We start from the raw sequence: 23,877 nt of genomic DNA, 5'->3' as shown, positions 1-23,877 counted from the left end.
CCTCTTCTCCACTGTATATCCTTGCATCCTTTGTCATAGATTAGTTGACTGTAGTTTATCTCTGGGCTTTCTATCCTGTTCCACTGATCTATATTTCTGTTTTTGTGCCAGTACCACATTGTCTTGATTACTGTAGCTTTGTAGCATAGTCTGAAGTCAGGGAATCTGATTCCTCCAGCTCTGTTTTTTTCCCCTCAAGATTGCTTTGGCTATTCAGGATCTTTTGTGTCTCCATAAAAATTTTAGGATTTTTTGTTCTAGTTCTGTAAAAAAAAATGCCATTGGTAATTTGATAGGGATTGCATTGAATCTATAGATTGCTTTGGGTAGTGTAGTCATTTTGACAATGTTGATTCTTCCAATCCAAGAACATGGTATATCTCTCCATCTGTTTGTGTCATCTTTGATTTCTTTCATCAGTGTCTTATAGTGTTCTGAGTATAGGTCTTTTACCTCCTTAGTTAATTTATTCTTAGGTATTTTATTCTTTTTGTTGCAATGGTGCATGGGATTGTTTCCTTAATTTCTCTTCCTGATTTTTCATTGTTAGCATATAGAAATGCAAGAGATTTCTGTGTGTTAATTTTGTATCCTGCAACTTTACCAAATTCATTGATTAGCTCAAGTAGTTTTCTGGTGGCATCTTTAGGATTTTCCATGTATAGTATCATGTCATCTGCAAACAGTGACAATTTTAATTTGTTTTCCAATTTGGATTCCTTTTATTTCTTTTTCTTCTCTGACTGCTGTGGCAAGGATCTCCAAAACTATGTTGAATAGTAGTAGAGAGAGTGGACACCCTTGTCTTGTTCCTGATCTTAGAGGGAACGCTTTCAGTTTTTCATCATTGAGAATGATGTTTGCTGTGGGTTTGTCATATATGGCCTTTATTATGTTGAGGTAGGTTCCCTCTATGCCCACTTTCTGGAGAGTTTTTATGATAAATGGGTGTTGAATTTTGTCAGAAGCTTTTTCTGCATCTATTGAGATGGTCATATGGTTTTTATTCTTCAATTTGTTAATATGGTGTGCCACATTGATTTGCGTATATTGAAGAATCCTGGCATCCCTCGGATAAATCCCACTTGATCATGGGATCATAAATCCCACATCATCATTTTAAAAGATCATTAAAAACTCACCTAGCCATAAATAGCATTCCTTTAGATATTGTATAATATTAGTACAATGACATCATTATAAAATAACATTTTATTTCAGCTATATTTTACAATGTAAATAATCTATAAGCAAGGTAGAATATGTATATGCTTTTTCATAAATAAGTTTCCATGTATTTAGCATGTAAGCTCAAAATTTTTTTAACTGATGGAGTATATGATCTAAAAAACATAGTGTCCATTGGCCCAGCAACCAACTTCCATGGCTGTTGCTAGGTTACTGGTTCAGCCAACATTTCTCAGGTGCTTACTCTGTGTTGTGCACTGTACTAATTGCTTTATGCACATGACCCTTTAATTCTCAAGCAACTTCATGACACAGATATCATCAGGTATCCCCACATTAGAGACCAAGAAGTGAACAGAGAGAGTATGAGGAATTTGCCCAAGTTCAGAAAGCGAATACGCAGTAAAGCCAGGATTCAGACTCCAGGCCTTTGCTTAACCCTACATTCAGACCCGACACTCCTGTCTTCTCTGCAATGCAAAAAGCCTGATGCTTGAGTTCTCTGGGCTTGAGTTCAAATCCCACTTCTGCTGCTTATTAGCTTTGCGATCTCCTTGGGTAAGAATGCGTGTGTGAGATGCACCAATACAGTACACTGTACCTTTTTTCAGAGATGCTGACACATAGTTCTGAAATACATGAATCTGCCTTCTTGAGGAACTCTGACTCATTTTACTGGAACAACAAGTTCACATGCTAATGTGTGGGCTGAGGCACATGACCCCTCCATAGAAAAACAAAGTATAGCAATGTGACTTTCCTCCAACAAGCATTAAGAAATGGCTAGTTGTTCTTCTATTTGTTTTGCTTTGTTTTTCTTTTTGACACAGTCATCTTTTGACCTGCACCTGGTATTCTGTATACCCTCCATGACAACAATGTCAATTGAGAAGTAGGAAGGGATGAGAGAAAGGAAAGAGTGGGGTAAGTCTTTATCACTAATCATGACATGAAGACTCATACCTCATTTATAATTTTAAATACATGGTATCAGTCTACCTACCTACCTACCTACCTACGTATCCACATCCACACACACACATATATCTTGTTTATTAGTGTGTTGATTACCTGGGTGTACACATTTATCAAAATTCATCAAATGGTACACTTAGGATCTATGAATTTCACCTTATGTACACTATGTCTCAATTTAAAAAAGATAAAAGAAAAAACACTGTGTATGTTATAAGTATGTGTTGGTATATTTATGTTTTATTTTCCATTATAGAATGCCTACAAAACGGAAATAAAAATTTTCAATATTTCTTCCATATTGACTCTAAAATATGCCTTGGATTAGTTTCTTGATCATAAAGGCAGGGTAGGGGTGTGGAGGTCTCCAATTTTGCAGGAAATGGAGGTGCTAGTGGAAAGGTCAGGCTGTAGAGATAAATAGGCTTAGGATCGTACCTGGGCCCTGCTACTTACCACATGAGTGAACTAAGCCTCACTGTTCCCACCTACAAAGTGGAAATAATAATATCTACTCACAGCACTGTTGAAAATTCAAGTATCCCAATCTCTGACCAACCTTGCAACCGGTACCCTAACAACAGTCAGGACCAGTCAGAGTGATTTTTCAGACACAGACTGCCAGGGTTTGAAGTTGGGCTTTACTACTTAACTAGTTGCATTATCATGCACAAATGACTTACCTTCTTTATGCCTGTTTCCTCGTCTAAAAACGGGGATAAGAACAGTATGCCTCTAGTAGGACTCTTTTAAGGACCATGTGAGTTATTTCAGGCAAAGCACTTAGAACAGTGCAGCACATAGTAAATGCTCCATAAACAACTTTACATATTTTGTATTCCATCAGCATGCAAGCTCCATGTGGCCAGGGGTTTTTACTTGATTCATTCACTGCACTAAGAACTGTGTCTGGTCAGAAAAGGTGATCTGTAAGTATTTGTTGGATGGGACTTCACTAGTGGTCCAGTGGTTAAGACTCTGCACTCCCAATACGGGGAGCACGGGTTTGACCCCTGGTTGGGGAACTAAGATTCTGCAAGCTACACGGCATGGCAAAAAAAATAAAATAAAAATAAATAAAAATAAAAAATATTATTGGATGGATTATTGAAGTAAGTTAGATTTTGTTCCTCTGAGCTATTTTTAATCCTAATATTTCAGACACCAAATATGTGGGTTCCTCACACCCACATCACTCAGTTCTCCAACTCTGCAGACACCAAGTGGTGTCCTACAATTCAATTCAGTTCTGACACTAACTACCTGGAGTTCATGTCAGACTCGAGGTGAAGGGCTCAGACCTACAAGTCTGCCCCCCACTTCAGATGTCAGTTACAAGTCTCGGGGCCTCCTGTACTTCTGATTGACCAGCTATACACTGGGGGTTCCCATGACCAGCCTGTCTACCTCAGGTTTGCTAGCATAGCTCACAGAACTCAGGAAAACGGTTTGCTTGCTATGCCTGGTTTATTATAAAGGATAAAACTCTGGAACAGCCAAATGGAAGAGATGCATAAGGCAAGATGTATGCGCTCTGGGGTGCACCACTTAAAGCTCTCCAAACCTTGTTGTTTAGAGGTTTATATGGAGGTTTCATCATGTAGCTACGATTAAGTAAATCATTAGCTATTGGTGACTGACTGAATCTCCAGCCCCCTTTCCTACCTGGAGGTCAGGGAGTGAGGCTCAAAGTTCCAACCCTCTAATCATGCCTTGGTCTTGCTGGTGACCAACCCCTGTGTTGATGGTATCTGGGGGTCCCTAGTCCCCAGTCATCTCATTAGTATACAGAAGACACTCTTCACTCCAGATTCCCAGGGGTTTGGGAGCTGTGTGCCAGGTCAAGGACAGAGGTCAAGTATTTATTTTTTATTATATCATAGCTCTCTTCACTCCTAAAAATTGTAATGGATCCTTTTGGAAGGAAATTCAAATTTCATAAGATGGCCTAGAACTTCTAGGTCGAACTTGGGTGGATGTCTCCAACCTCACCTCATGTGAGGTGTGCTTCTGGATCTTAGACTGTCTGGCTTTTTCAAATGACTTAAGTCCTCTTCAAATATAACCTCAAAGAGATTGACTTGAGCCATCTTGGTTGAAATAGTCCACTTATCCCAAAAACCCTCTATCACATGATCTTATTTTCTTGTCTTCATAACCCGTCATAGCACTTAGCATGGCCTAAAATTATATTAATTTATCTGCATCCTTGGTTACTGTCTACTTCTTCCTTTGGCTCTCACCTCTACTCCTCCCTCGTAAACCTAAGCTCTGTGAAATCAGGGTCCTTGGGTTTCTTATTCATTGATGTATCCCTAGCTTTTAGCAGGACATTAGCTAAAGGTTGGTTGAAAGTATACACTTATTAAATGTCTATTTTGGTGAGGCGCTGTGTATCTATGGCTTGCCTCATTTGATGCTCACAAACATTCTTAATGAAGGTCTTATTATGTAAATTTATAATGAGGAAACAGAGGCTCAGAGAGGTTAAGTGACTTTCCTAAGCTAGTAAATGGCTTAGCTAGGATTTGAAACTTGTTTTAACTCGTGAATAAAACCAGGCATATTCCTTGAGGAGCTCACAGCCAATAGACAGATCTCCAGCATTAGTTCATGACAATTTATCTTGCTCTGATGACTTTGGGGCCCTGTAAAACCCTAAAAGCTTGCTTTCTCCACCATCAAAGACAAATTCAATTATAGTCATGATATTACGCTTACAAAGGCAGGAAGATGGATTCAGTGATGTATGGAAAGATTGTTCATATTATTTTTTGAAACAAACAAAATTACTGCCAGCTGTATGACCCTGAGTAAGACCTTTCCCCTCCCTGGGACTCACTTTCCTTATCAGCAAAATAAAGGGGTTGGATTAGATTATTTCTAAAGTCTTTGCCAGCTCTGCAATCTGTTGGTCCCATGTACATGTCTTTTTTGATTAAGTCTCAGTTGACAAATGAACCAGTTACTCCCAATGGTACATTTTATTAGGTTTTTTTTGTTGTTGTTGTTAAAACTAGGTCCACTCTAAGAGGGAACATGCCCGTTGTTTTTTTCCCAGAAAGGTACAGCTTCATTCCAATTCAGTCATGCAAGCATGACAGAGGGGAGAGGTTCCACAATAGGTAAGGCTACCTACAATTGTGATATTTTGAGCTAAAGTCCTAATACGTGGCCTGGCTACTAAGAGGCTGGGCCCTAAAATGAACAGCTGAATGACTATTCATCCTGCTTACATGAGTTTGACTTGGCTCTTATGGGTTTTCGCAAAGCCAAAGTATCAAGCTTCTTGCTAAAAGCATCAGATTATAGACTTCGAAACTGCAAGCTATCACCCACCCATCTAATAATCTGTTATTGACTGGAAAAGAAATGGTCCTGCTGATATTTCTGGCTGAGAACATAAGGTACTGCAGGGAGCTATAACAGAAATAATACTAATAACAATAACTCAACAGCAACAATAACAATGGCAGCTAACATGGACTGAGTACTTACTATGGCCCAGCACTGTATTAAACACTTTACCCACTTCATATTCCCAACGGAAAGATGAAGAGACACACAGTTCTGGAATTCTATTCCTCACCATTCACTGTGGAGCAAAGGCTTTGGTGATATAGAGACCATAATTCAAATCCTAGCTCTGCCATTTAACACTCTGAGGCTCAATTTTACAAATGGGACTCTTGGACGTCCCTGGTGGTGCGGCGGTTAAGAATCCACCTGCCAATGCAGGGGACACGGGTTCGAGCCCTGGTCTGGGACGATCCCACATGCCGCGGAGCAACGAAGCCCGTGCGCCACAACGACTGAAGCCCGTGCGCCTAGAGCCTGGGCTCCGCAACAAGAGAAGCCACGGCAAGGAGAAGCCCACACACCACAACAAAGAGTAGCCCCCACTCGCCGCAACTAGAGAAAGCCCGTGCGCAGAAGTGAAGATCCAACACAGCCAATAATAAATAAATTAAAAAACTAGAAAAATGGGCCTCTTAATACCTATTTTATAGGTCTGTTGTTATGAAATAAATGATTAAAGGTACAGTCGTTACGACTGCTGCTGCTGCTGCTGCTACTGACCCACCCACTGACACAAAGCTTATTTTCCCAGAAACTGTATTAAGAGTTACCATGTATTACTTGGATAGATGTTTCAGGTTGATGGGGTGGCTGGGCAAGGTGGTAGGTGTCAACATGCTCATGGCTCCTCATCATTTCCAGACGATTACTCCACCCTCTGTAAGGGAAAAACTCTACTCTGAGGTTTATGCCACCTAATGATAGAGATATAATCATACTTAGCCCCCCTGCATCTCAGTGCTGTCATCATCAGCCTCTGGCTGATGTTACATGAGGCTAAGGCTTAGATCTCAGGCTCCCTATCCATCTGGAGGTTTGTCATCATCACGTAAGACTTCAGCATCTGTTTACAAGACCAATCCAACGCTTGAGTCTTGTGGTTTCAAAGTGTTTCCAATATTCTGATTGCCACTTTCTGACTTCATTTGCCCATTAATCCAATTCTCTCATTTGCCCCATCATTTCTATCAAATGTCCTCCTCCATCTCATGGTTATATCCAGAATCTCCACCCCTTCCTTTTCTTTCAATCTATATACCTCTTCTGATGCTGATTTCTTCCATAGGGGTGATTCCCCTATCTGTTAAATCAAACACATTGATCAACAGGAATCACCACTAATTCTCTTTAGTTGCCAAATTCAACTGGTGCCTCTAAACCACAAAATTCTTTAGTCAGGATATGCTTCATCTGAGTCGTTCATTATGACTGTAGAGGAGAAACTTTGTTTAGGATGGAGTCGGTGAACGGGAGACTGCAACTCGAGAAAACACAACATCTTAAAAGCTCTCAGGGTCTGAACACCTTGGAAATTGACACTTCCTGCTTCAACATTAACTTTGTATTGGGAAGATTCTTTGGTCAACAGATCGGGAACCATAACTGGCAGCAAGGAATCAAAATGTGATGGTATTAACATTTCCTTATGTTCCAAATGTGATGGGTTTATTTTATTTTACTCGGATTCAAAACCAAAGATTCCACTATTGCACGAAGACCAATATATACAAGGTCATGAAAAAGTGGTGTGGGACATGCAGGACGTGAGGACTGAGCTGCAAGGGATGTTGGGTAGTCACTAGTCAATAAGATAACTGATTGACGTATTTACCATATGATTATTCTATGTTTTCATGTTTTGCTTACAATGTTCATTAAAGGAGAAATAAGTTAGTCCTGATATATACTCACATATTATATTCAAGAAAAGGTAGTCAAATATTTCATGCCTTTGTGTATAAATATGTCATAAAGAGAGAGTCAACTGACTTCATACATTAATGACTGGCAACATTTTATTAGCTTATTTCTAATCACTCAGATTCCTGATGGTGATTGAGTGCTAATGAGTTGAAATTGACAGTTATGAAACTTATCTGACTATTTAAATTACAAGTTCTGATCTAAGAGACAATTTAGAGCTTTACAGAAAATAGAAGGTATGAAATACTTTCTATTTAGGCTGGTAAATAACCAAATTATCTAAGACGCAGGGTATCTATCCATTTATCCTGTCTCCATACCCCTTAAAGCTCCCCATTTTGGGTCTCCAACTCTCCTATACCAGAGCCATATTAAAAGTGGGGCATGCACATGCTGGTCTAGCCTTTGGGGCTGGCCTTAAACTGGTTTATGGTGCAAAAGTGCCTCTGGCTAAGCCAGAATGCATTTCAAACCAATGCCAGGAGGAAAAAGACAAGCAGAGAGGTTGAGTCTGAAACCAGGAGTTGGGGAGGCCAAAGATAGCATCAAAGAACCAAAAGCATGAGAAAGGCTGGAGGGAAACTGGGAAAGAGGGAGGGAGAAGAGGTGAGACACAGTGAGGGAAAAGCATGGAAGGCTAGTCCAGGATAAATTATTGTGGTATCTTTTTACCTTGGTTTTTGATCTTTTTTCGTGTTCCCAAAGCTCCCTGGTTTCCCTCTATCTTAGTACTTAGCACACAGTAGGATAAATGTCTGTTTACTTATATGTCTCTTGTACTAGACAGAGCTCAGAGGATAGAGGCCATTAATTTTATCAGTATTCCCAGTAATTGATATAATGTGACTTTTCAATAAATACTGTTGAGGGAATGAAAGAACGAATGAGTAGATGGATCAATGAATTAATGAGTGATTGATTGAATGAATGAATCAGGGGTAGGATATCTGTATAAAGCAACTTTGGAATCTCCCTCAGTTGTACTTTTTGGTATTTCCTAACTGTCAGGTCAACCTATTCTTTATTGTCCGATGTCACATGGTTAAGATCATGGGCTCTAGATTGCCTAGATCAGAACCTTGCCTCTTCTAACGGAATGGCTTAGGCAATTTAGTAACCTCTTTATGCCTCAGGTTACATATCTGTAAAATAGAAAAAATAGAAATAATTACTCACAGGGTTAGTAAGATAAGAGAAAAGGCATGCAAACCAAATAATTTAGTGCCTGGCACAAGTAATAGGTTAAAGTTTTGTTATTTTTATTTTTATAATGATTATACGCATCTGCACCCTGGCACTACACAGGATCTTGTAATGCTTTCTTGAGTGCTACTATTTAAAGACAGCACTTCCTAATCTTCTGCTACGTGTGACATGCTGCCTGGGCAGGGGAGTGATAAGGAGCATGGAATGAAGGAGCTGTTCAACACTGAATGCCAGCTGATGCCTCTGGTTAATGGGGGGAAGGAAGATGGACAATGAGCAGAATGCAGGCGGTAGGGAATAAAAGTTGTAGGAGCTTGTACGTTTTGAAATGTGGCGTTTATTTTTGGGCTGGACTTCCAGGCCTTTTACATAAAACAAACAAAGAAAATAACAACTATGTCAGCTGTGTTTATGCACATGAGTTTGCTCTGCCTTTTGCAAGACATAGGGAATTCAGTCTGCTTTCCTCTGGTTACTAAGCTATCGACAAGGCACATGATGTACTGGAAAGAAAACTGATCTGGATATCAGGAGGTGCTGGTCCTGTACAAATCTTAGCCTGGGCTCTGCAATTTTGAGTGAATTGCTTCCTTTCTTTGGATCCTAGTTTCCTCATCTCCAAAATGGGAAGTTTGAGCCAGATAATGTTTTATTGCTGAACAAATAGTTATTGACTACCTATCACGCACCAGGCATTGTGCTAGGCACTGTGGATACATCAGTGAACCAGACAGCTCTGATCCTGGACCTCACAGAGTTTAGAGTCTATTAGAAAAACACAGGTGCTACAGGAGAGTGCCAGTGGGAGACAAAACTAGTCTTGGGGCCTACGGAACTATCTGAAGGTTCAAAAGGGGTTGGACAGGTAAAGAAAATTGATGAAGAGGATGCCAGGCTAAAGGAAATGCATAATTGAAGGCCCCAAATCAAGATAATATGGCACATTCAAAAGACAAAAAGAAGTCCAAGATGGCTGGAGTAGATAGGATGAAGGGAAAGAGTGATAACAGAGCTGAAAATGAAGGCAGGAGCAGATTCTGGGTGGCCTTTTAAAATCATGTTAAAGGTTTCTGACATAATGCCAAAGTCAATGGGAAGCCATTGGAGAGTTTTAAGCCAAAGCCATCCTATTCAAGCTTGTAAAAGATCACTTGGGAGGATGTGTAGAGAATAGATTAGAGAGCAGTAAAGGTGGAGGCAGGGAAACCATTCAAGAGGCCCTTGGAGCAGTGAGTGAGAGCTGACGGTGGCCTGGACTAGCGTGGTGACTGTGGAATTAAAACATTAAGTGGAAGAATTCAAGAGAAACGAGATGTAGTTAAGAAAGAGACCAGGAGAGACAGAAGTGGAGGGAAAAGAGAGGATGAGTTCAGAATGTCCTTGAGGTTCTGGCAGGAGTGATTAAGTAGATGTGGTGCCCTTACCAATAGTGCCATGTTGCAAGCTAGTGCCCGTTTTTCAGGCAAAGGAGGAGATGCTGAGTTCAGATTTGAACATGTTTAAACTGAGATGCCCGTGAGACCTTTAGGTGGCAATGCCGTATGGACAGCTGTAGAGCTGCTTAGATGTGGATGAGACGGACAAAATCTTGTAGAAGACCAACAGAGAATGCTAGCTAGAGGAGAGAGGGGAGCTGGCAAAGAATGTGGAAAGCAGCATTCAGAGCAGCGGGAGGAAAATCAAGAAAGTATGCTGTCAGCGGAAAGTGTTTCCAAATGAACTTATCTACGAAACAGAAACAGATTCACAGACATAGAGAACAGACTTGTGGTTGCCAAGGGGGAGGCGGGGTCGGGGAGGGATGGATTGGGAGTTTGCAAATGCAAACTATTATGTAGAGAATGGATAAACAAGGTCCTACTGTATAGCACAGGGACTATATTCAATATCCTGTAATAAACAATAACATGAAAAGAATATGAAAAAGAATATATATATGTATAACTGAATCACATTGCTGTACAGTAGAAATTAACAAAAAAAATTAATTTTTTTTTTCTTGTGGCTGGGGCCCAGAAAACCTCAAGAGAGCCACACAGACCTTGAATCCCTTAGGCAAGCCCTGACTGGGAGAAGTTTTCCCTAGGCGGGCCAGCCCAGCCAGGAAAAAAAAAAAAAAAAAAAAAAAAAGACTAGGTTTCCCTTAGAAAAAGAATAAAAATCCTCTTAGTATGTCCTCTAATACACGTTGGTAAGAGCAGAGTACGTCCTCATTGAGTTGAAAGTGTCTGTGGAATATATCATCTTTACTTGGCTTAGTATTTACCATGGTCTAGACACTGTTCTTGGCAGTTTACAAATCTTAGAAATTAACACAACATTGTACATCAAATATACTTCAATAAAATAATTTTTTAAAAAAAAGTGTTTCAAGGAAGGGAGTGCTCCACACTGCAAAATGCTGCTAGGGGTAAAGTAGGGTAAGGCCTGGAAAGCCCTTTGTGCTATGCAATGACCTAGGTTAGCACTGGTGACCTAGACTAGCATTATTTTGATGGATTTGTGGAAGCGCAAGACAGATCATCCTTGGTTAAGGAGGAGGAGGTGGTGGTAAGAAAATCATGACAGTGAGGCCAGCTACCTTTTAAAACATTTTTGACTGTGAGAAGCAGTAACTGGAGGGGCTGATACGTAAAAGCAGGGATTTTATCTATCTATCTATCTATCTATCTATCTATCTATCTATCTATCTATCTATTTAGAATAGAAAACAGTTTTATTTGAGCCAAGTTGAGGATTGTAGCCTGGGAGACAGTGTCTGAATAGCTCTGAGGAACTGCTCTGTGTTTTCAGCACAGTTTGTTTTTTTTTCCCCTCCCTATCAATAAACTTTTTTTTCTTTCTTTTTTAAAATTTTATTTTATATTGGGGTATAGTTGATTAACAATGTTGTGTTAGCGTCAGGTGTACAGCAAAGTGATTCTGTTATACATATAGATGTATCCATTCTTTTTCAAATTCTTTTCCCATTTAGGTTGTTACATAATATTGAGCTGAGTTCCCCTCAGCACAGTTTTATATCTTGTCAGAACAAAGACCATCAAATATGTCAGGGGTACATTCCTTCAGGGATTTTATTTTTAAGATGAGAGTTTGTGGTAGCATTGTCCGACAAATAACGTGAGCTACATAAGTAATTTAAAATTTCCTAGAAGCCATTTATAAAAGTGAAAAGAAATTGCTTAACTTAATTATATCTTTTATTTAACCTATCATACCCCAAATATCATTTCAACAAGTAATGCAAAAATTATTAATGAGATATTCTGTGTTCTTGTATTCATACTAAGTCTTTGAAATCTGGTGTGTCTTTTACACATTTCAATTTGGACCTGCCACACTGCAAGTGCTCAGTAAGTCTATCTGATGAGTGGCTACTGTATGGGACAGCACAAGTCTAGAACAGGTTTAAATGCTGATGAGAAGGAGTTAGTATGGAAAGAGAGGTTAAATATGCAGGGAAAGGGATGGAATGGGCTATCAGAGGCAGTGGGAGACGGAGGAACCCTATGATAAAAGGTAAAGCATCTATCTTTCTACTATAACAAATATAAAGGAGAAAAAGGCTGCATCTGGATGTAAGCAGTGGTGCGCTGATAAATGCTCAACAACTGGCTCGATCAAAACAAAAAAGGCCCTGATTTGTAGCACTTGGCAATTTCTGTGGTGTAAAGACTTCCACTATGGCTAAATTCAAGCTACAAATGTACTGTCACTGAACGTGGAGCTGGGCAGAGATTGCCCACAGTTGGCTCTTGGGAGCAGGTGTGAGCCAGCTCTAGCACGCCACTGGGTATGCGAAATGGAGGTTTGACAGCAGGTGTCTTTCTAATGGCTTTTATCTTCTTTTTTGAAGTAGTTGGTGGTTGAGAATAAACAAGAGGTCATATGTCTTAACGTGAGAGGAAAGATGGGGCTGGGAATTGGGAGGGGTCTGGTATCGTCACTGTAGCAAAGGAGAAATTGATCTGACATATTGGCTTGATTCCTGTGAGGAAACAGATGGACACTCACTTTTGGTAACTGATGTAAAGCTTAATAAAGGGTGTGCTGAAAAGAAGGTTTAGGAAAAGACTAGCAACAGTGGGGAACCATTACTGCCTCCTGGCCTGAAGGAACAAGGGGAGGGAGTGATTCCCATCACCCGGAGAGAAGATGGGAAGAGGGAGAGGATCACGTGCTGGAATTGTGGCCTATGGTATAGATACACAATAGATGCATCAGCTAAACTGTGGCAATGCAGCAAAGAGGGAGCTGGGGAAACAAACAGCTTCATCTATCCTCCAGGCTCCTTCTATTGCCCAGCGGCCAAACCCAACTAGAAACTAGAGGGTGAGGGAGGCTGTCTGGGGATCATTAATACGTAATGTTAGAAGCCTGCCTTAGTGTTGTATAGTATTTCCTTATAGTGTTCAGTGGCCTTTAGGCAGACATAAAGTAGAAAGCTGGATTCACCATGGATTGGGATTTGGTAAAAGAACAACTGGAAAAAATGAAAAAATTAAATGGCCATAAGGAGATTTGCCAGGTGGAAAGAGAGAAGAGGGATAAGAGGAAAGTAAAAAAGTCTCACAACAGCCTTTCAAAGTACACGTTAACTCTGTTTTAGAGATAACTGAAGCAGTAACGTGTCTTGCCCAAGAAGCAAGGTTGGTTAGTGGAGGAGTCAGGAGATATGTCTGCCTAACTTGCAAGCAGTTTCTGCCCTGCCAGTCCACCTACAAGCTAAGGAGTGATCTGATTGATGTGGGAAGAGGGGGTACATTTTCATGTTCATTTAAACTTTTCATTGAAATTGAAGCATTACAGTAAGTCCGCTCCATAGGAATGAGCTCCGTTTTGAGAGCACGTTCCGAGGTCCAATTTGTTCGTGAGTCCAACAAAGTTAGCCTAGGTACCCAACGAACACAGTTGGCTATATATAGTGCTGTACTGTAATAGGTTTATAATACTTTTCACACAAATAATCCTTAAAAAACAAACACAAAAACAAATAAAACATTTTTAATCTTACAGTATGGTACCTTGAAAAGTCCAGTAGTACAGTACAACAGCTGGCATACAGGGGCTGGCATCGAGTGAACAGGCAAGAAGAGTTACTGACTGGAGGAGAGAGAGGCGGTGGGAGATGGTAGAGCTGAAGGATCGTCAGCAATAGGAGACGGAGGGCAAGTTGCAATGTCACTCTCACCCGACACTGACGGCACTGGTTCTGGTTCCTTGCTGGATTCAATTCTATCTACCCTCTTGAAAAAACGATCCAGTAGTAGCTTTTTTTTTTTTCTTGTCATAGATGACACGGTAGCACTGGATTGCCTTCTGAACGGCTGCTGCAAACTTCGTGCACCATTCTACATTTGGGTCCTGTGCCTCAAAAACTAACAGTGCCTCCTCAAATAAAATCCCCTTGCCATTTCCTGCATCGTGAATCTCTTCAGTTCTTCAGTTACTTCTTCTTCCTCTTGTCGCTCCACTCTCAATTATTTTCACCTTTGTTTCCATCATTATCGCTTGGTGCTTCTTAGCAGAATAAGCTACATTGCCACTGCTTTTACGCTTGCTTCCGGACATCCTGGGCTTGAAATAAAGATACTGTACCACTGTGCTCTACATAGTAGTGTACAGTAAAGTACACAAAAGCACAACCACTTGTAGAGGATGCACGCACGTGACAATGTACGCAAGACATGTGAACTAACTTACATGATTGGACAGGTGAAAGCACGTTTGCATCTTCGAAAGTTTGCAACTTGAAGGTTTGTATGTAGGGGACTTATTGTATTGGAATTTTCTTATCCCGGATACATAAACTCATGCACATTGAAAAACTAGGATGCCCTTTGGATTGTCATTACAGATGCTCATCCCCAGTGTACAAGCTAAGAGGTGTGTGAGGAATGTGCAAGGGTGTCTTTTGTGAAATAAAAGTGCAGTCAAATTCTCAGGCATGCTCTCTTCCCCAGTTTGCATCTGCTCTGGTCTCCCCTCTAGGCAGTACCTGACTAGGTCACCTTCTTCCTTACACCCAGTGGGATGGGCAGAAGGGGCGAGAGAGCGCTATACGACTCCCCCTGTGTGTCTGGTACACAGATATAACCCATGCATATTCCCAGGGGCGTGGCACGTGGCAAATTGCAGTGATTACAGGGTAAATGGAGTCTTTCAAGGACCATATTTTCTGTGTCAAGTATTACATGGTCTGACAACAGGATAAAAGATTAGAAATCAGAGTTCTCTAATTGCAAGGCTGGGAACAGTGCACAGAAAGCACTGTAAATAGCTAGGTTGGAATTTCTGTGATGTGACCTTGGAACCTAATCTCTTTTGGCCCATTTATGAAATCTCTTTCTTTATAAAATCTGGCCAATACCTAAATGGGTAGTTGTAATGATTAAATGAGACCAAGGGTGCAAAGCTCCTGGCACAAATGCAAGTAGTCAGCAAAAGTCCATTCTTCCCACTTTCCTGTCCCTCTCTGGTCCTTCTACTTTATTTAACCCTGTCTTTCATTTCCCTGAATTATCACTTTCTTCTGACACTGTATTCCACTGACAGATAGTGGTGGTTTTCCTACAACTTCCCACTCATGATTACTCTAGTTTTGTGTTTGGTTTTGTTCAATTTTGGGCCTTGGTTTGGGTCTTGGTGACCCCAGGTGACCATTCTGTGGAAACCACGGCATTTTGGATCGTGGCTTTTTTCCCATCTTTGAATAAACACCGAAAGCTTTCTTTACCTTTTCTTCAAACTCTCGTTTGCCATCTGGTGCCTGGTTTGGCTGCATCTGTGTTTGCTTAATGACTTGAGGTGAAGGCTGAGTTTACATATGGGAAAAAGGACAGGGCTTTGCTTGATTTCTTCCATATGTTCATTTATTCATATATTATGATTTTTGTAATCTCACCAGCACAGATCCCTTCAGACAATCCTTACCCTGTTCCTTGGAGACCTGCTTCTTTGTGTGTTCAGCTGGGAGTTTCTGTGAGAACACGTTTGCAATGCCTGATACCTTTAGCATAGCTCGGCATGGCTTTCAGACAGTACAAAATCAGTGTTCTTGAAGGTTCTTCTCTTTGAATGGAGGAGGACTATTTGACTTGGGCAATCCCGTGGAAGGAATCAGGAGACCTGGGGTCTAGGCTATGCTCTCCACGTGTAAATGGTGTGATTCAAACAAGTGCTATGGCCATTCTGGTTCTCAGTTTGCTCATCGTGTATCCAAAGGTTCGGGCTGGGTTTGCTCTGACACCTAAAAGCCTCACAGCACCCAGTGTTCCCTTGCCAGTTTCTTCCTCTTCCTCTGGCACTCGGTCTGTGGCTCTTACAGATGAGTATGTGAAGTCCTGATGTGTACGTTCCCTCTTCTTAGCTCCCAGGCAGAGATATGTATGGCGGGCAAATTGAAGATAGGCATCCTATCTTCTACATCATGCATGAATGATGAGCTCTGTTTCTTGTTTTATAAAAAGTCACCGTGATTTCTTTTCCTGCAATATACTTGGGACTCAGCTTAGTATGATGGAAAGAACGGATCTCGGTTTGAAACCTGCCTCCTCTCTACCAGCCTGTGGACCTGGGCAGGTTTCTTAATTTTCCTAAGTCTTATCTTCCTTCTCTGTAAAATGGAAATCATATCTGCCTCATAGTGATTGCAAGTAGATAAGTACTCATTAATTCCTAGCCTGGTGTTTTGCATAAAGCGAGGGCTCACAAATGCTGGTTGCCTCTGTGCACAATGGATTCTGGGGTGAAATCCCCGCTGCTGAAAATGCTTCCCAGGAGGAAACGGATGATACTCACAGAAGATCACAAAACCAGCTGGTGTCAAAGCCAGGACCAGAACTTGGGACTCCTGACTCCCAGGCTGCAGATCTTTCTCATGAGCTGAAGAGGGGTGGGGGAAAGTGCAGGGCTGGGTGGGATACATTGGGGAGCAGATATTGCTAAGGGAGGAAGGTGGCCTAAGCCTTGCCCCACAGGGCTGGCAAGTGGAAGAGAGTCTCAGCTGGGCCAGAAATGTGTATTGGGGATGGAGGAGGGCAAGTGGAGTACTTTTGGTGAATGTCCTGAAGTCACTCTGAGCGGTTCTCTCCCTCCCCTGCTCCCTCCCCATCCTTCTCTGCCTCCCCCCTCCTGCCTAGTCTCTGTGCCTGGGAGACTGAAGCCCAAAAGGACAAAAAATTCTTTGAACGAATGTTTTAGATATGGCCAGACAGATAAGTGAGGCTGTGTTTGATACTTTGGGCCGAAAAGCACTGCTGGTTTGTTTGCAGAAGTCAAATTAATCTCTGCCAGATAATCAAGAAGTGATCTGTCAGGTTAGAGGCAAGTAGAGAAGCAGAAATGATCTCGTCCACAGCCTCCGCTTGGACGCTCTGCTCAGGAGCGTGAGGAAGAGCGGCGTGGCAAGGGTGGCTCAGACAGCTGTCTCTTCAGATCCTTCCTCTCTCTGTTGGAGAGCTGGCTGAACCTGAGAGACGAGGGCTCCCCCTCCTCCAGGGACTGGTCCACTGCCTCTTGTTATGTATGGCATGCATGTATGAATGATGTGCTATGTGTGTGTGTATGCATCCTGTACGCTATGGCTTGGCTGACATTCAAAGATGTGTTGGTGTTAGCTGGGTGATGGATGGGGGGAACATGCATTCAGCAGAGGACAGGACCACGTGGAGGAAGAGAAAACGACATGTGTGAGGCATGAGAAGGCCAGCGTGTTTGGAGCAGAGAGAGTGAAGGCAAGGAGGGACAAGACAGAGCCGAGAGGCAGACGGTCCCCACACAGCCCTTGTTTGCAGTCTCCTTTCCCAGGGCGCAGGGAAGCCAGAGCTGCCGCCACTAGGTTGCTCTGCTGCATTCGGCCCGGTAGGGGCCAGGGGCAGGGGGCCAGGGGGCCATTAGGGCAGTGTTGCCAGACAAGAGAGATGCACACAGATACAAGAGGTGCTCAGGAGGCTTCGGTGATGGATCAGATGGGAGTGTTAGGGAGCAAGAGTTGTCAGGAGTAACTCAAGAACTCTTAGATTTTGGGGCTTAGGCACCTGCCCGTTTAGGTGGAGGCAGAGTGAGGACTGGGATTGAGGGCTGTCTGCACACAGCCTGCTTCTTTAGATCTGAAAGGGCTCACTCAGGGTCATGGGGCAACCGAGCAGCAGAGCCTCAGCCCCACCTCCTTCTATTCAGAGGACAGCAGCTATAACAAAAGAACATCAGGAGAAAGAATGTTGCAAAGATTCCTCACAGACCTGGCCAAAGCTTACATCAGCCAGTCATGTGCGTTTTAAGCTCCACTATTCAGTAAGAAATGGATGTGTCCTTGTAAGTGCTGTAAGATCTGGCACCTATTCCTGAGATGTGAAGGCACTTTTTTTTTTTTTTTTTTTTTAAGCAGCAGAAGCTCTGTACAACCTGGGAGTTTACGTGCAACCTCTGGACACTCAGCGTAGTACCCGTGACTGAGACCGTCCCAAAGAGGCATCTCTCAGTTTCCTGAGGGTGGTGAAGAGGAGGTGGGAGGACAGGAAAATGCGTGCCAAGATAGAAGGCATGAGGCCATGGAAAATGTTAGGGCCCTTAAGTAAGGTCATCTTGGAGCAGGAAACGATGGCTGCCTGGAACCGCAAAGCCTTTACCTGGGGGTGCACGGCATGGGAGCCTTCACCCAGGAGTGAGTGTGTACAGGATCTGCACAGGGAATTCAAGGGGAGCGTGGAAGCTTTTCAAGGCTGGAATGGAAGTCCCATTTAAATCAGAAACTGGAAGGAAATGTCCTCCATCTCCCACGCTCTCACACATTCCCACCAGATTCCTGCTTGGGGACCAGATCTTACTTCTGGTCTCGTGGAAGAGGTGGAAGTAAGAATCATCACCTCTCCTCAAGCACCCATTAGTAACCATGGCTAACACCTTTTGCTGTCATTTGCAGTTGGCACCATGCTATGAGTGTACATGTCTTATCTCGTCAATATTTGTAGCAACCCCATAAGATGGGTGTTATCATTACTCTCCCTATTTTACAGGGGAGAAAAGAGAGGTGAACAGAGGTTAAGTAACTTGCTCAAAATAACCCAGCTAGTAAAAGGTAGACCCAGCATTCAAAAACAGGCAATAGAATCCATTTGTTTAACTCAGCAGTACATCAACAGGCAGGGTGGTGTGAGCTATTCACCTTGGGCCTGGACAATGGGAGTAGGGGGAGTGCACTGTCTGCAAAGAATAAAAATATAAGGAGAAGACTGGTTAAAAGGTCCATCTACTTTTATTATCGTGTGCATTGGCAATATGTCTGTGGTAAGATCTCCCCTCCAGGGCAAACTTTTCTCACCCTCATAAGCTATGAATGGATGGGTGAAGAAATGGTCAATTGAAATGCCACCTCCTCCAGGAATTTTTCCTTAAGAGAAGAAGGACCTAGCTCTTCAGAGAGGAAGGTGGAATGAGTGATGCTGGAGGAAGCTGTGATGATGGGTTGGGGCTCTCCTCCCTGCAGGGCAGCCCAGCAAGTTCTCTGCCAGGTGCAGTGAGCATGGGTCTTAGTGTAGCTTTGAGCTTCAAGGAACCCCAACATTCCCCCTTATGGAAACACCCTCTCTGGGAAGAGAAGACACACCTTTTGAGACTGAGATTTGAGAACTAATGGTTACTGGATCTAAGCCCAGAAACTACTTATACTGAGGCATAGATTTTGGATTATCTTTAGGACTTTGCAATCCTTGATTAGGCTCTAGATATATATATATATATAAAACCCAATATGTTCCTTAGAGAAATTTACATTGCTTCTGGCATGCTTTTCAGTTGCTAGATAAATAACTGTAAACATCTCTATGACTTGGGATATTGTTTTACTTCAAAATCGAAGCATATTGGTTTATAAGTTCATTAAAACTAAGATATATTTTGCTGAAGCACTATGGAGTCAGCATCCCCACAGCAGGTCACTTCAAGCCCATTTGTTAAATAAGACTGTAATCCTTTACAGAACATGCTTGATATCGTGCTGTATCATGTCCTCCTTTTTTATCCTTTAAAATATATTTTTGTATTTTTCCCCGAAAAATAAAATGATGTTCCAGGCAACCTTTCTGGGTGGTCTACCTGTGAGACAAGAGTTCCCAGGTCTCCTCTGACAGGTGGGTCACAGCAAGGTCAGTCCCCACATTGGACACCCAGCAGGGAGGCTGCAGGAACTGCACCAGCAGGGGACACACCAGGTGTAGGTGCTCTGGCATCACGCTGGCCATGGGCAGGAACCAATGGAAGGGCTCAGAATTTAACATAGAGTCAGGCAAAGATGAGATCAGACAAAAAAATCTCTCGACGCCCAAATTCCGCCATCACATCTTTGAAAATTTCTGTGATGTTGGTGGAAGGGCCTTAAAAAGTAAGGTCCCCAGCAAACAGGAGACACCAAAAGTTTGCTTATCTCCATGGCTCACTCCCTGGAGTTTTCATCCTACAAGAGTTTAATTAAGACACTATTTCCAGAAGACAAATGTGTGCTCATTCATTGTGCTTGACAAGAAGGGATCAGTGGAAGAGTCGGAATACTGGAAGGTATCTTTGTTAAATCAACATGACGGAGATGCCTAGAGCAGGTCCCTGAGGGGTGAGGCACAGGAAGGAGAAGTGAGGATAGAGGAGGCTAGTGACAAGAAGTACCACTCTGCAGCCCTGGATATCTTAAGGAGTGGGAGAGAACTAGATCCCAAGGAGAGCGAGCTTTGGAAGTACTTTTTTCTTTTTCCCAATAATATTGGTTTCCTTTTCCCTTGTCCCTTTCTCTCCTTTGTTCTTTCTTTCCTTTCCTTCTCTCTTTCTTTCCTTCCCTCCTTTTTTCTGTTTCCTTTCCTTTCCTCCCTCCCTCCCTCCCTTCATATATACTTACTGAACACCTACTATGTGACAATCACTAGTTTAGGCTCTGGCAGTCATTGGTGAACAAAATCACCATAGTCCTTGCCTTTGGGAAACTTAGAGCCTTACAGGGGAGACAGATGGTAAACAATATTCTCAAAAATATCTATACCAACACATTACACTACATACTGTGAAGCGGAAGTACTGGGCTACAGGCTGTTGTGTGAGGAACACTGGCTTAGATGGGGGTGGGTGGGTTGGGGAATACGTCTCTCAGGAAGTCACATCCTCCTGAAGGATGGGGAGGACCTAGGTCAGGAAAAAGTCTGTGTGTTGGGGGAGGGGCAGCATTACAGCCAAGGGAATAAAAGAAATAATAACAATGACAGCAGTGATGACAACGATAGAGCGATACTGAGCAGTCACATGCCAGTCACTATGCTAAACATCTAATAACTATTTATTCATTTAATCCATCAACTTTTGGAGGCAATTACTGTTACTGTCCCCATTTTTCAGATAAGGAAAATGAGGAACAAAGTAGTGAAGTGACTGGCCCAGCCAAGGTCACATAGCTAGGAGGGAGAGATACCTGGGTACCAGATCATCTGGCTGCAGGAAAGGAAGCCTAGAGAAGGGAGGTGAAGGAGAGGCAGAGGGCAGAGCTAGAGCAATGGCAGGGGTGGAGGGGGAGGGCACACAAGGCACTCAGGGGCTATGTGATGGGTTCTGAAATTTTTCCTTAATTCCACAGGGAAAACCCATTGCAGGGTTTTAGGGGGAGAGATTTGCACTTTCCCATACCCTCTCTGGTTCCAGTCGGAGAGCAGCCCGGAGCATGAGACCAGCTGGGAGAAGACCAGTTGGAAGAATACAGCAGTAGTCCAGGTGGAAGAAGCAGCCGTTTGTGCAAAATAACCAACTAAATAACTAGCCACCTAGCTAAACTTTTTTTTTTTTAAATTTTTTAATTTTTTTTTAATTAAAAAAAATTTTTTTCCTTAAAAAAAAATTTTTAAGGTCTTTATCGGAATATAATTGCTTTACACTCTTGTATGAACTTCTTAATGTTCTCCTTCCCTTCCGTTCTTTCTTCCCTTCTTTTGCTCTGTCTCCACTGCTCTCTCTGACCCACTCCCCGCCCTTTCTTTGAGAAGAAGGTGGAGGACAAAGCAATAGAATTCCCTCCCTCCCCGATGTTTGCCAAGCCACAGGCAGGCTTTGGCATCCCTCCATCTTCTCCGAGGCACCCTTCCTGCTTCCCGCTCAGGAGCATCCTCTTTGGTGCCTGCAGGCTGAGAGGGAGCAGCTGCCTGTATCTAGAACAACTCCCAGCTGTTCTCCCAACTTTTCTCAAGTGTTTCTTAGTGTCAATGCCTCTAATTAGTTAAAATAGGAAGAGGGGGTGGTAAACAGGGGAGCAAAAGACAGGCCTAATTTTAGCTGCAGCCAAAAGGACTTTCCCCTAAATACACTGTGATCTCAAAATACTTAGCTAAGTGCATACGGACGGAGGAGGCAGGGAGAGGATTTAAAGGGCTATGGAAGGAACATTCAAATGCCAAATGGGACAGCCCCATCTTCCCTTACAACTGGAGGGAAGAGGAAGGGAATAAAAACAGACTGGGTCCTTACTCTGTACCAGGCTCTATACCAGGCGCCTTGAGTGCATCAACTCAGGCATCTATCGCCTCACAGCCAGAGGATGATGCAGGGACTAGGTTCCCCTCATTTTACAGATGAGGAAACTGAGACCAGGTCAATTTGAAGTTACTCTGTCCAAGATGACAAAGTGAACTGGAGGGCCAGGATCTAAACCTGGATCTTTCTGACTCTACAATGTCTAGCAAGAAGAAAATGGGGTCTTGAACCGAGGCCAGATGGGGCACTGGCTAGACAGCTTAAGCGGAGATTCAGGGCAGAGCCTCTGAGCAAGAATCCAGAGGATGCCGGCTCTCAGAACACCAAGGAGGCATCGTTGTAAGAACTGGCACGAATCACTCAGGGCCTTGACTTTTTCCAATCCTGAAATCCCTCCCAGCCCTCCCAAGATGTGCTGGAGGAATGACCAGGCTGTCACTAATAATTTAAAGGTAGATAAATCATTTGGTGAATGTCCTCCACCCTTGACTCCAGCAAAAAAAAAAAAGACCCCTGCTTTCCGCAGTCAAAGAAGATGCACTGTTTGGCAAAGGCATGTGAACTGCCTAATCTCCTCCCCACCCCTCCCCCAAGGTTATGCTGGAATCTGGGCGCCTTCAGAAAACGGGCCACCTGGTAGGGCTCATCTCGTCAACTTCCTTCATCTCGGTTCAAGCTTAAAAGGCCTCTTCACTGGGAAGCTCCCCAGTGAGGTTTTCCACACACATCTGGAGACTTCCCACAATAGGCCTTTGAAGCAGCCTGAAGTATTCCGGGAAGTCCGCCTCACTGGGCTGAGGTTTAAAGAGTAGAAGCCCACATTTATTTTTCTTTCCCGCCTTCTTTGACAAAGCTCCCCCAGTGGTTTGTGGGCATTTGCAAAGCAGCCCTGATTTGCAGCTCACTACTTCTACGGCTGCAGCCTTAGAGAAAAACAACAATGAAGCAAATTCAAAAGCAGCGCTGGTACCAGAAAGATCTGTTTATGTGCTTGGCTCCTCTACCAGGCTCTGACTTGTGCTTTAGTCCTCTTCGTAGCAGGGAGAAAATGGACTCTGGACTCAAAGGGACTTGCTCCATCACTCAGCATCAGTGACATTGTGTCGAGTCACTTAGACCCTTTGATCTGTGAAATGAGGTAATGGTGCCTGCCTTGTGTGGGGCACTGAACGGTACAGGAGGTGGGGTGAGAAAATCACTTTGCACATTGTCTGACATGGACTTTATCAGGTCTATGCCGCCCTTCTGCCAGGATCTCCCTCCCTCACATGGGCTAGAAGCTACTCATTCTTTACAGCTCAACTCACCTGGTGCTTTCCTTCTCTGGGAATGTGTTACCTCCCTCTTGCTTAGGCTAGTTTAGGTAGGTGTCTTCTATGCTTCGATACCTCCTTATCCTCTACTCCACAGTTTATTGTTATTTCCATTTACAGCATACGTCTACCATGGCCCCTGCCACCACTGTAACGACTGTAGACACATGGGATCTTTGTTTTTCATTGTTGTATCTCCATACCAAACACAGTGCCTAGTATATTGATGTGCTCAGTGAATATCAACTGATTAATCAATGTATTTAACAAATATTTATTAAGCACCTACTCTGAGTCAGGTATTTTTTAGCTACTGAAGATATACCAGTGAATAAAACAGACCCAGTCCCTGCTTTCATAAGTTTATATCTTTGTAGGAGAATCAGGAAATACACTAAGGAAATATAGAGAGACT

At 42.8% G+C, this 23,877-nt stretch overlaps 1 protein-coding gene across 11 annotated transcripts in view; it reads right to left on the bottom strand.

Moving 5' to 3' along the window:
* Window positions 1–23,877, bottom strand: part of FGGY (FGGY carbohydrate kinase domain containing) — a 420,251-nt gene that overhangs the window by 12,777 nt on the left and 383,597 nt on the right. The window contains exon 15 of one of the 11 annotated variants that reach the window (XR_009049724.1): window positions 6,294–6,400. The exons of the other annotated variants lie outside the window; for them this stretch is intronic. The gene's annotated coding sequence lies outside the window, so the exon portion shown is untranslated. The remainder of the gene's footprint in view (window positions 1–6,293; window positions 6,401–23,877) is intronic. 11 annotated transcript variants of the gene reach the window in all.

Source organism: Hippopotamus amphibius, chromosome 1 (assembly GCF_030028045.1).
Source record: "Hippopotamus amphibius kiboko isolate mHipAmp2 chromosome 1, mHipAmp2.hap2, whole genome shotgun sequence".
Taxonomy (NCBI): Eukaryota; Metazoa; Chordata; class Mammalia; order Artiodactyla; family Hippopotamidae; genus Hippopotamus; species Hippopotamus amphibius.
Note: the sequence above shows the minus strand (reverse complement) of the source record. Positions and strands in the feature narration are given on the sequence as shown.